This window comes from Silene latifolia, chromosome Y (genome assembly GCF_048544455.1).
Source record: "Silene latifolia isolate original U9 population chromosome Y, ASM4854445v1, whole genome shotgun sequence".
In the NCBI taxonomy this organism is placed as follows: Eukaryota; Viridiplantae; Streptophyta; class Magnoliopsida; order Caryophyllales; family Caryophyllaceae; genus Silene; species Silene latifolia.
This window is the reverse complement of record NC_133538.1, coordinates 4,639,074-4,651,027: the sequence shown is the minus strand read 5'-3', so window position 1 is coordinate 4,651,027 and position 11,954 is coordinate 4,639,074. Positions and strand designations below refer to the sequence as shown.

The window sequence follows — 11,954 nt, the reverse complement described above, 5'->3', positions numbered from 1 at the left end:
AAACATAAGAATTATAAATATTCATGCGAGTATATTAGAACAATCAAGTTAACATTTAACGCCACCAACTTTACCAAGATATGACAATATAGGTTTATATTTATATATATCCGACCACTATACAAATATGATGAACACACCAGAGATATTACAACATGCCAAACATATATAAAATATGCAAACAACTGGACTCGTATAAAATATTTCACCCTCGATTAAGAATCAAATTAAGCTATTCAATTTCACTCATACTATCATGCCAACAATGTTATCAACTAAACTTTAATTTTATCACTTGTTAAGATACATAACTACTGAACATGCGTGCTACTATCATCATATAAAAAACATTATAAGGTCACATTAATAAGGCTCATGAAATAACCAAACAATTGTATGAAAACTCAACATAGAACGCACATTTTACAAGTCATGATTCACGTTGTAACTTCCAAAGACCACGAACAAATAACCGTTCGATTAAAACTTGATTCCTATTACTTTTATAAAATACGGAGAGTTAAAAACACAGGGGAAAAAGAGTTAGGTCTAAAGCACAAGAATTCCATTTTTAAAGAATTTTACAACTCAGTTGGTCCAAACAAGTAGGTGACAACAATTGGTCCGAAACTTGGGTCAGTTTGCAAAACTTACCATTTAATATAGAGACATCAAGAATTTTCGTGGCTTATCAATTTGAAAACATATGCGAATCTTCTGATCGATGGAGTTGGAATTATGCAAAAATTATTAATACAATTTACATGAGGATTTTTACAAAATCGTTGGTCAAAACATCACTGCACAGGAACTTCCTGACCACAGCCCACTAAAAATTTATTACTCCTAATCCGTATATCCTATAAGCATGAAACCAACGCCAAATAAACACTAACTCACGAGGCTATCTCTCATAAAATTGTCATCCATAGGCAATAAACAGAAAAGAAATGGCAGTAAGGTCAATTAAAGAGTAAAATCAAACAAAACGAGTTTCAGCACTAGCTCATTCTTTTACTATGTTACAAGCTCTTATGAACATACTATGTATACTAACCCATCCCAACTTAAATCTCACACTTTGTACTTACGTAAAAACCTATCCCATAGAATCCCTTCGCATCTCGATCTACTTCTTACATCTAAATCGCGATTGCTATGACTAGAAACATGCAATTCAATAGTGTTTCTGATTACTATCACAATACTATACTAGCATGGCTTCGGGATCACATAACCGCATATCGCTAGACATAATAGCACTATCAACACGTCATTCAACATCCATCCAGATAAATATCATCAATTCGCAATTATTTTCACGCTCACGATTACCACAATCCAACACTTCATTGATTATCAACCTGAACACGAAAATTTATTTCTCATCTCCACAACATCATATGATCACGTCATCATTCATACAAAATACTTATCGTAACGTTGTCCTGCAGAATGGTTAGAACATATGGGTCTCAAGGTATACATCAACTCGATTATATCCAAGGTTTTCCTTCTAACTACCCCATTCACTCAATTTATCTCGGGTTACCTGGTTCAAAACTGAGAGGGCAAAAGAGCACGCATTAAGGGCGCCTTCCTAGCCGCACTGTGAGCTCCTAACAGTTTATTCCCAGGGGTTCATTTTATTTAGACACATCCTACGTTCATTGGGTTCATTGGTTTAGGCCTGAGGATCGTTCGCTCTGATACCACTTTGTAACACCCCGATTTACAAAGGAGCCTTTAGCAAGACATTCCCTAATAAACCGGACTGTTACCATCTCGGTTTCCCGAGGTAGTGAATATAAGACATAACAATCCAAAGTACTTTAATTATACTTTAAGTGAATACTGTTTACAAAACCGTACAAACTAAAACTGTAGCAAAACAATTTACAAACTATTAGCGGAAATAAAACTTGTAAAACAAGGTGGATAACTAAACATGATTAAACGAGGTGGACTAGACACTAAGTCAGGCAATCCAAGCTCTCTTCCCATCCAGCTCCTATCAGTCTCTGAGGTACCTGTCAATCTGCTCCCCATTAAAAGGTTCACCGCAGGTGTTCACGAATACACATGGTCAACCACGAGGTTGAGTAGGGTAATACAATGCAACAAGTATGTATGATATGCATGCTCCTCCATCACCACCACCATCTCATCGCAACTCATAACCGGAACACCCAGACCATACCGATTCGGTAGACTATATATCGACCGTAGTAGCCGATCGCCACATTTCGCTTGTTGAGGACACCAGGGCAAGTCTGTGAGAACCCGCCTGGGCCTTATCACAACATCATCATCACCATACCACATCACCACAACATCCTCCATCTCCAATGCATATGAATGCTCAAAAGAAATTAATGCAACACAATATATATATCATTGAACTGATCAATCATAAAATCATGCCGGTTACCAAATGTTGTGATAACATACTCAATACGATCAATTCAGTCAATCACCTTCCAGTATATGAATCATAACATAAATCAACAACCACGAATCAAGTCAACGTTCACAGTTTGGTCATATGAAACACAAACAAGTCAACACAATTCAACAACAACGATAATAAGTCAAGTGTATTTCCCTACCTCAAAGATAGCAGCAGCCAATTAAGCAGTTCAAGCAGTCCAGAAAATAAAGCAACGATCGATTATCGATCCTTCACAAACCGTCACCTAAAACAATTATAATATTTATTCAATTATAAATTATATTCATTATTCATTATTTTAATCAATTATAATTTAATTATATTAATTATGTTCTCATGTAAATTATTACGTAAAACCCGTCTTAATTATCGGTCAAAACCCGTATCAAGCTATTCAAACTAAACCCACGTTCAACCTGTGTTAAATAATTAAACTAATTATAAAACAATTATACGATAAATGCGGAATTATTATATTTAAATCCCGACTTCTCAAAACTCGTGTCAACACCCAAATAAACACGTTTCCAAAAGCCGTCTAACAACACCAATAATATAATATTGTGTAATGAGTAATAATCAATCCTTACACTCAACATTCACACCACGCACCTCCCAAAAACCCACGACAACACTCGTACATATTACACCGGTCTCCACCGTGAGCCTCCTCTGCCCACAACCTAGACACGGCCCTACCACCAGCAACAACCACCCCTCATGGCTGCCAAAGCATGCCCTAGCAGCTAACACCAACAACGTTCGATACCGACGCAATGTATACAAAAGACACGAATTTAATCACTATTTACGACCACCACCGCCACTAGCTGCCACCACCATACACCAAAACCACCAATAGAACCTCCCTCACGGCCCACAACACCTGCCCTCGACACAAACAACGACAACTAACAACAAACATTCAACGCTCTCAATACTCACAAACCCACAACACTCACCAATAACAACCACTCCTGCCACCAGTGGCCACCATCGTAGTCTAAATTGACCCACGGTGGTCCCATCACTGGTCAAGACCACGCACGACCACCCAAGACCCCTCCAAAACGACACAATACGAAAACAGCACCCAACCCGTCTTAACCACCACTACCCGACACCTCACCGTACCAACCACCACCTGCAGCCACCCCAATACCACCACCAATACCGCCTATAGCCGACCTATTCAGCCACCCAAACCCCGTGCTCATACGACTAACACACAAGCTACAATTTCCGTGTTAAATTCGTGACAGCCGCTAGTTTAGACGCGAATTCCACCACCCACGGTGGTCGACAACGGCCACGAGTGGTCCCACTAGCATCCCCACGGTCAAGGCCAACTATTTAGGGTAACGACACGGTTCACGGTGGTCTATACGGTGTTCAAATATTAACTTATAGTATTAATACGATATAAGCATAAATTAAGACGGTCTTACCTTGCTTGAATGCCGATGACGGTATGCGAATCCTATGACCAATGCTCTTCCTCTCTTCCACGGCAACTCTAGGTCAATGTATGTGAGTGTAGGGTTTCTAGGTCCCTTTATATAGTCTAGGTTTAATTAGTATCTGACTCATATTAAGAAACCCGCTCCTATTCTAATTAGAAGATACCTTGCTTAATTATTTCCCGACTCACAACTTATAAACCCGTCTTTACTTAATTACCAACTGGCCTTAAGCCATGGCACCATGTACTTCCTTCATAATATATCATTCACCTTTCTCGTCTTATTTGCAATTACTATAATAAAATACGATTAATTAATTATTCGAATTACGTAAATTATTTATATAAATTATTATCAAATTACGGGGTATTACCATCTTCCCCCCTTAAAATGAACTTCGTCCCGAAGTTCGCTCAAAGATGCTACTAAGAGCCTCAGCAACATCCAACACAACTCGATACCATAAATTCCATTTCAACTTATAACCAATTAAACACAATCAACCCTTCCAATTAGACACAAAAAAAAATGTATTACAAAATAAACTCAAAACACGAAGATGCATCTCAAAACAAACTCAAAACACGAAGATGCATCTCAAAACAAACTCCAAACATGAGGTATCACACATAAAAACCGTAGTATTACAGGCTTCCCTCCTTAAAAAGAACTTCGTCCCCGAAGTTCAACCCGTTGTAGACACCTCAAAATGTCTACCTAGCCTTACAGGTACCCAATGATGAGGCTAAAATTAAATGACTAAATGGAAATTGACAATGTTGTAATTAACGGATCTTTACGCTTATTTTTCCATAAATTACTCAAAATATCATAAACCATCCTTTAGTTCCCATGTCATATTATATGCAGTTTGCCGAAATATTGGCACAAAACCAATAAGGTTTAAAGCCGTACATAAAAAAATGATACAAGGTAACTTGGTAGCAAATTAATCTAAGTGGTGAGAAAGGCCATGTTTCGGAGTTTTTATTACACATGTTGGGCCAATTTATTAAAAATTTAGGAGGATAGGCCAAAACATTGCTCGAAACAGAAGCGGAAACGAAAACAATAGAAATTGACGTGGCAATGTGTGCATGGAAATTTGGTGAATGGGGAACAAATAGTGAGGAGATAAGAATTGGTAGACAAATAAGATAAAGATCTTGCACTTTATTTATCATAATTAAGAAAGTCAATGACAATTTCTATCAGGATTCACGGTTAACTACATCCAAATAGTTATGCACGGTGTAAACAACTCCTCTAGTTCTAGACTTCCTTAAATTCCAAAGCCAAACACTATAAACAGATTTGACCGTCAAGACAAAAAAGGGAAACGAGAAACTCACGGACGAGTTACATGAAATATACCGAGTCACTTATTGAAATATCCAGTCCCATATTCTACCCTCCTTTATACCGTCTCAAATATTTTATCCCAGTTTCAAATTAAACACTACAAATAAATTGTCCAAATTTCATATAAGCGTATAAGAGCCAATAATTAACGACAAAGTCGATATTCATTAATAGTCAACATCCACATAGGCCTGAGGGTACCAGATTCAAATAAGTTTTTCTTTACTCTTTCCTTTTATCTAATTCTTTTATTGTCTTTTATTTATTTTCTCTATTTATTGTATTGACTAACCCAGTTTATTTCTCTTTGTATATAATTTGTATCTTTTTCGTATTCTTTTATTAATTTCGTCAAATATATAATATTACAAATAAACAATAGAGGCCGTCAGTTTGATGGGCGGTCCGGGTGCGTAACACCTTCCCTGACCGTACCTTTACCCCCGAATCCGCAATCTTTGGTTTAGGCCGGAGTGACGGATCAGTCCCCATACCAGGGATCAAAAGGGGCCTTTTTCCGTTAACTTATTTTTGTATGTTTTTTTATAAAACCTACTGACGACTCCATATTATTTACTTATATTTTCAAAAAGGAGATTTTTTGAGGGATCTCACAGTGGCGAATCCGCTGGGATTTATTAAGAGGGTAAGACTTGAAATTTGCTTGTAAGATTATATATATGACGGTTTACTTATTTATTTATTTATTAAATAGATAGGTCTTTCTAATTTACGAAACTAATCAAAGCATGCAGTATATATTATGAATCTGATATAGAACTTAGCATTAGTGGGAGGTCGTAACTTTTAATTGCACAAAAAAATTACGGAAAATGCACGCGGTGCCCTTGAACTTTGATGTTTTGCCCGAAATACCCAATTTTTTAATCCGGAAATCTTTAAGAGGCTATAACTCGTGTTTACGTGCTCAGAAAGTGACGATTTTTTTTTCAAATTGATTATCTTTTCGAGAACTACGACTTGAAAAAAAAAATTGTCGTGTTTGGAATTCGTGACCAAGAGATATGGTCACTCAAAGTTTGTTCGGTAAAAAAAACTTTGACGTACAAAAACTCCTAGCCACGGGATCCAAATACGACAATTTTTTTTTTCAAATCGTAGTTCTCGGAAAGATAATCGATTTGAAAAAAAAATTATCACTTTCTGAACTCGTAGACACGAGCTATAGCCTTTTAAAGTTTTCCGGAACAAAAACTTGGGTATTTCGGACAAAATTCGAAACTTCAAGGACACCACGTGCATTTTCCCAAAAAATTATGGATGTGGACATGTGGTTGATTCTCTCATATCTCATATGCATGCATTGCACTATGCTTTTTACAAGTTCTAGGCAAAGATAAGATGGTTTGCTCGTGTCTCGTGCTGGGTAAAGGTGAGATGGTTTGTCACTCTTTAGTTTTACGCGCTAAATATCGTTAGCTACGTATTTGCAAAAATTATAAAAGTTAGATATTTTTAATGTAATCGTAAAGACGAATCAAACAAGATCCCACATGAATATATTGCCACTTACGTATCGAGAGAAAATCGAAATTGAATACACAATCGTGAATAGTGCACAAAAATGAAATAGGTAGAGTGGAGTTGAATGGAGGAAGTATGTGGAATCACATACTTATGTCTTTTTTTTCTTTGTCAATTGTAATACTGCTATAATGTTTATTACTATTGACAAAAAAAGCATAGGCTCTCCGTAAGTCAATATTACGCTATTTAAGCTATCTTAATTCACCCCGGTAAAGTGCGATGTATACTTAGAAGGTCAACTCGACCGACTAGGCCTTACACGTATTTTCCATCTCATGACGTCGTGTTTTGGCAACTCGCTTGGTCCATATGACTGGGTGAGCACAAAAGCGAGAGATGCCCTCGTGGTATTTTAATGTCGTGAGTACCCAATTTTTAACCCAGAAACCTAACCATAGAGCCCGTAGAACCTTTGATTAGGATATTTGTGTACGATTAATGCAAATAATGAAGTCTTGTTTGTTAATGTGGTAGTTTTATTGTTTTGCACGAACTTAGCATTATCAAATAAACATACAAAAAAGTAGGATTGTCAATATAATAGATGTCTTAATTAACAGTAAGTCTACTTGAGAAAATAGCAAACTTGTGGGATACGGTCAAATTGTAAATACGTTATTATGCTTTGTTTTGTGTGATTGTTAAGGTAATCATATACTAGCATGTCAAAAGTAGCACTGGCCCATGTAAATAAAATTCAACCACTGCATGTTTACATCATATTTTCTATCATTTGGTCATGCAAATAGAATAGGTATTCCTCACCTTAGTCGGTCTAAAATTCTCACACACACCATTTAAATATCGGTAGATATATAATTATATACATGCATTTAAGCTTCATGGTGTCATTTGGTCCAATTAATCCTTAGATAGATGGTTGCATTCATCTTAATTAGCCATCACTTGCGTTAGTCATCGTCATGCATATTATTTTCAAAAAAAAAAAAAAAATTTCTAAAAAGGGGTCTTATTTTTTCAATTTATTTAAAAAAATGTAAAAAAAAAATTATTTTTTTCTTTGACAATTTTCCATTTTTTTAACTCATTTGTGATCCATTGTAAGAGTCTGTATACGTCTTATTCCACATCGAGTTCTTCCATTAAATCTAGTACAACAGTCCCAGATTTCTCCTTGTAAGTCATGTCAACCAGTCTAAACAAAAACAGTAAGCACAAATATGCCAATAAAACAAAAAAAAATCACTCCTACAAACAATCTTATAACTCTATTACTGGCATTACCAAATAACATGTAGTTCATGTCAAATGTCTAATTAGTTAGGACCATCCTAGTCCTCTTTGAGTTGCATAAATAAACAAAGAGCATATGTCATTTTTATTAGTCACTTGTTCTACTTTTTACCCTTAACTAATAGAATAGACTTGGAATACTTTAGGCTGTATCTCTTTAGTGTAGATCAATCGACCTCTTAGAATCAGCCTCAACAAGGGCGTGCACTTGACCACCTTTTCCATCTCCTGTGGTGTGATAATTCCTTGAGCGCCGTGTCTTTAGGTGACCTCTAGGTTTGGAGACTGCATCTTTCTACCTGACTCGTCAATTTTTCATATGACTACCAAATGAGCAGAACTCTCTATTTGCCAGATTCGACAATTTTCCATATCTCAAATGACTACCAGATGAGCACAATCTCATATGATCGACCATTTTAGCAAATATTAGCTCAAAAATATTAAAACCAGATTCTTAGTACACCCGTGTCCAAACATACCAAATAAGACTTTCATAGGTGACCACTAGTCCCTTAGGAGGAACTTAAGATGTGAGTCTAAGTACCTATGCAAGCTCAAATATATCCATATCCAGTTTCAAGACTCTCAAATATTCAAAGAGAAGTTGTGATCACAAATAGATACAACTCCAGTGTCAAAGACTCAAAATTCACAAGTAAACAAAAATTCCAGTCAAATTTGCGATCAAATCCAATGTCAAAAGTCTCAAAAATTCAAAAGACAAAAAATCCCGCCAAAGTTGCAATTTAATCTAGTGTCAAAGATCTGCAAGATTCACAAGACAAAAAAAATCCAGTAAAAAAAAGAGGCAAAAAATTCCGGTCAAAACTACAATTCAAATCAAACTCCAGAGTAGTCATTTCTCCTTTCTCAGACGAGTTAATTCACAGTTACAATGTCTCCATTCCTCTTGGGACGATCCTTTCATTCATTTAGGTGAGTGAGAGAGGCACACGGATCTCCAATGTCTTCTAACACCATAGAACCTTCTACTCCATTCCATTTATCACTTCGTTTAGCGTCTAAGATTTCGGGGGATGTACACTAAGTTTATACGGTCACATAAGTATTTTGTTTCTATGGTATTAGTTTTGCTTAATTAGTAGAGCTTGTTACTGTAAAGAGGGCAGAACTCATCAAAAATAACTCAAATTAACAGGTCAAATAAAAACTGATAAATATTCTCCACATGTGAACCCCCGCGGTTATACAAAAACATACACATATAATTAGCAGCAGAAAATACGTAAGTTATTAAAACTTCAATGCATGCCCGCGGAGTTCACTGAAAACATTTGAAAAGTAGACCTAATTACTAAATTTACAAAATAAATACATAATACAAACTGAAATATACAAGGGATCTCAGATCCCTCCAAATTTCCAAAAATGCAAAAACGAACGATAATCAAAAGGGTATATCGTTGCCTCGGCAACGCTCGCTAGCCACTCGTCCTGTAACCCCTAGCATATACCACCAACCTGTCATCTGTCATTCATAAAAGTGAATGCCACAGTCTGTGGGGAGTAACTCAGCTGTCCTCCAGCCACATTACAATGTAATAACATAAGTACAATACAAAATCTATCATGCAGTTTATCAAACATACAACATAGAAAAGAAAATAAGATAAATAAATCATGTGATAACGGAACTTACACAACCAAAACGTGTCGCACTTTACTACGACCAAACACGGCATCGTAGTAAAGAAAGCAACGCCTGACCAAAGACGACATAGTGGACGGGTCCCAAAATACTAATGCAATCAACCATAAATAATAACCAACGATCTCCCGGTAGGACGGCTAAATAGCATCACGCTCTCGGGATACAACACATACCCCTGCAATCATCGGACTACAACACATAGCCGATATAAGCAATCCTAGCTTAAGTACAGTTCCGGCCTTTCGGTAACCCGACACTATACTCTCGGAATACAACACGTATCCGATTCAACGGCTACGGTAACTTCCCGTAACCCCTAGACTCGTAACCGGGCTACCACACATAACCACGGCTGAGTAACTTCAATCCGGTCGCCTAGTCCACGACACATGAGCTAGTATCCGAATTGAAACGATCGTACCAAATGACATTGATTAGCACTGGAACGACAAACACACACAGACCCAATGTACGCAGCGTACATATCCAGCATGGACTAACCAAACAATCCAAAATGTGTTAACAACCACGCAATACGAGAATGAGATTATACACACCTAAATATGAAAATACCACCATGTATTGGCCGACCAATCTATCTAGCATCTCGTACCTGTTCCAACATAATTAAAGTATATATACGGCCCATAATGCTTACCGTCTCACCTGCAACAAAGTACAAATATAGCAAGACAAGTCCACAAAATAATATACCATTTTCTTTTATCAAAACCCGCATCCAAAACAATCCCTACCTGTCAGTATACGCCGTCTCAACTATACAATACTTTAACTAGTATCCAACAATCTCTACATGTAAATATAAACCGTATCAACTATACAACGGACTAACTAGTATCCAAAAACGATCCTTACACGTCAGTATACACCGTCTTAAATATACCACAAACTAAACAGGATTCCAAATAGCATCTCAAAACAATCCCTACTTGTCAGTATACATCGTCTCAACTATAAAACACACCAATTATCACCCAAAACAATCCATACATGTCAGCATACACCGTCTTAAATATACCATTTACTAGGTAGCATCCCAAATGATCCCTACAGGCAGTATACACCGTCTCAATCATCTTCACATATCAGTATACACCGTCTCAACTTTACAACGGACTAATTAACATCCATAATGATCCCTATATATAATTATACACCGTCTCAACTATAAAACAGACTAACCAGCATTCGAAATAAACATATTTTATAAGTAATATCGAGTAACCCGTCATCGTTACCTTTTTCCGAGCGAACTAGTCCTCCATGACGTAAAAGTCTTGTACCGGACCGTCTATCTCAGCCCCTACAACCTTCTTACAATAAACAAAACTGAAAGTATAAAATGGGTTTGTACAAATCCATAACTATACTGAATTTTACTTACAACGGAATGACGAGGTCGACGAGAGGAGTGCTATGGAATAAAAATAGTTGAAAACAGATGAGAAACGAAGCAGCGACGTCGATTAATAGATCAAATAGAACGAAGAAGAAGAAAAGAGAGTGACGTGAGGGGGTGAAATGAGACAGCAGCCTGCCAGCCTGCTATTTATTATACGTACGTTTCTTCATCGTTAAGTAATTTCGCTCGTTTTTAAAACCGTCTCGAGTTTATAAAATCTGTTTTAGTAAAAGTTTCAGTAATAAAAATGGAATCAATAATAAATAAATTTAATGAGTGAAAATAAAATAAACTAAACTAGCTAACGAAAATAATAGGAATTCGATTCGAATCGGAGTTATTAACGATTTTTACTAAATTAGTGGAGTTTAATGAAATTTGATAATTTAGCAAAATAACTCAAAATAGCTAATTGGATGACTTTTCCCAAATCCGTTTTGAATCCACTAGGGCCGACTTTCATAAAGGACTCGTAAAAGGATCGGAAATTATTAACGATTATTAAAATTAACAACTCGAATTATAATGAATTAATTAATTAGCTGAGGGTGTATATATATATATTAATCGTTAAATGACGTAATTTAACTTCAAAATAGAAATTAGAAGAATTTTACCCAACTTAATAAAATACGGGGTGTTACACCACATCAGAGATATTTATAGAGTAATAGTGTCCACTCTTTCTACTTGGATCACATTTGGGTCAGACCCCATCTTTTTCAAAAAATTTTATAAAAAAAATAAAAAATAAAAAACATTTTAACTATTTTTGAA

General features: G+C 36.3%; 1 long non-coding RNA gene across 1 annotated transcript in view; it reads right to left on the bottom strand.

The window, feature by feature from the left end:
• Positions 1 to 1,915: 1,915 nt before the first annotated feature.
• The window catches only part of LOC141633817 (uncharacterized), a 38,632-nt gene continuing 28,593 nt past the window's right edge, over positions 1,916 to 11,954 (bottom strand). Inside the window, exon 3 of the long non-coding RNA XR_012538569.1 lies at positions 1,916 to 2,038. This is a non-coding gene — a long non-coding RNA (uncharacterized LOC141633817). The remainder of the gene's footprint in view (positions 2,039 to 11,954) is intronic.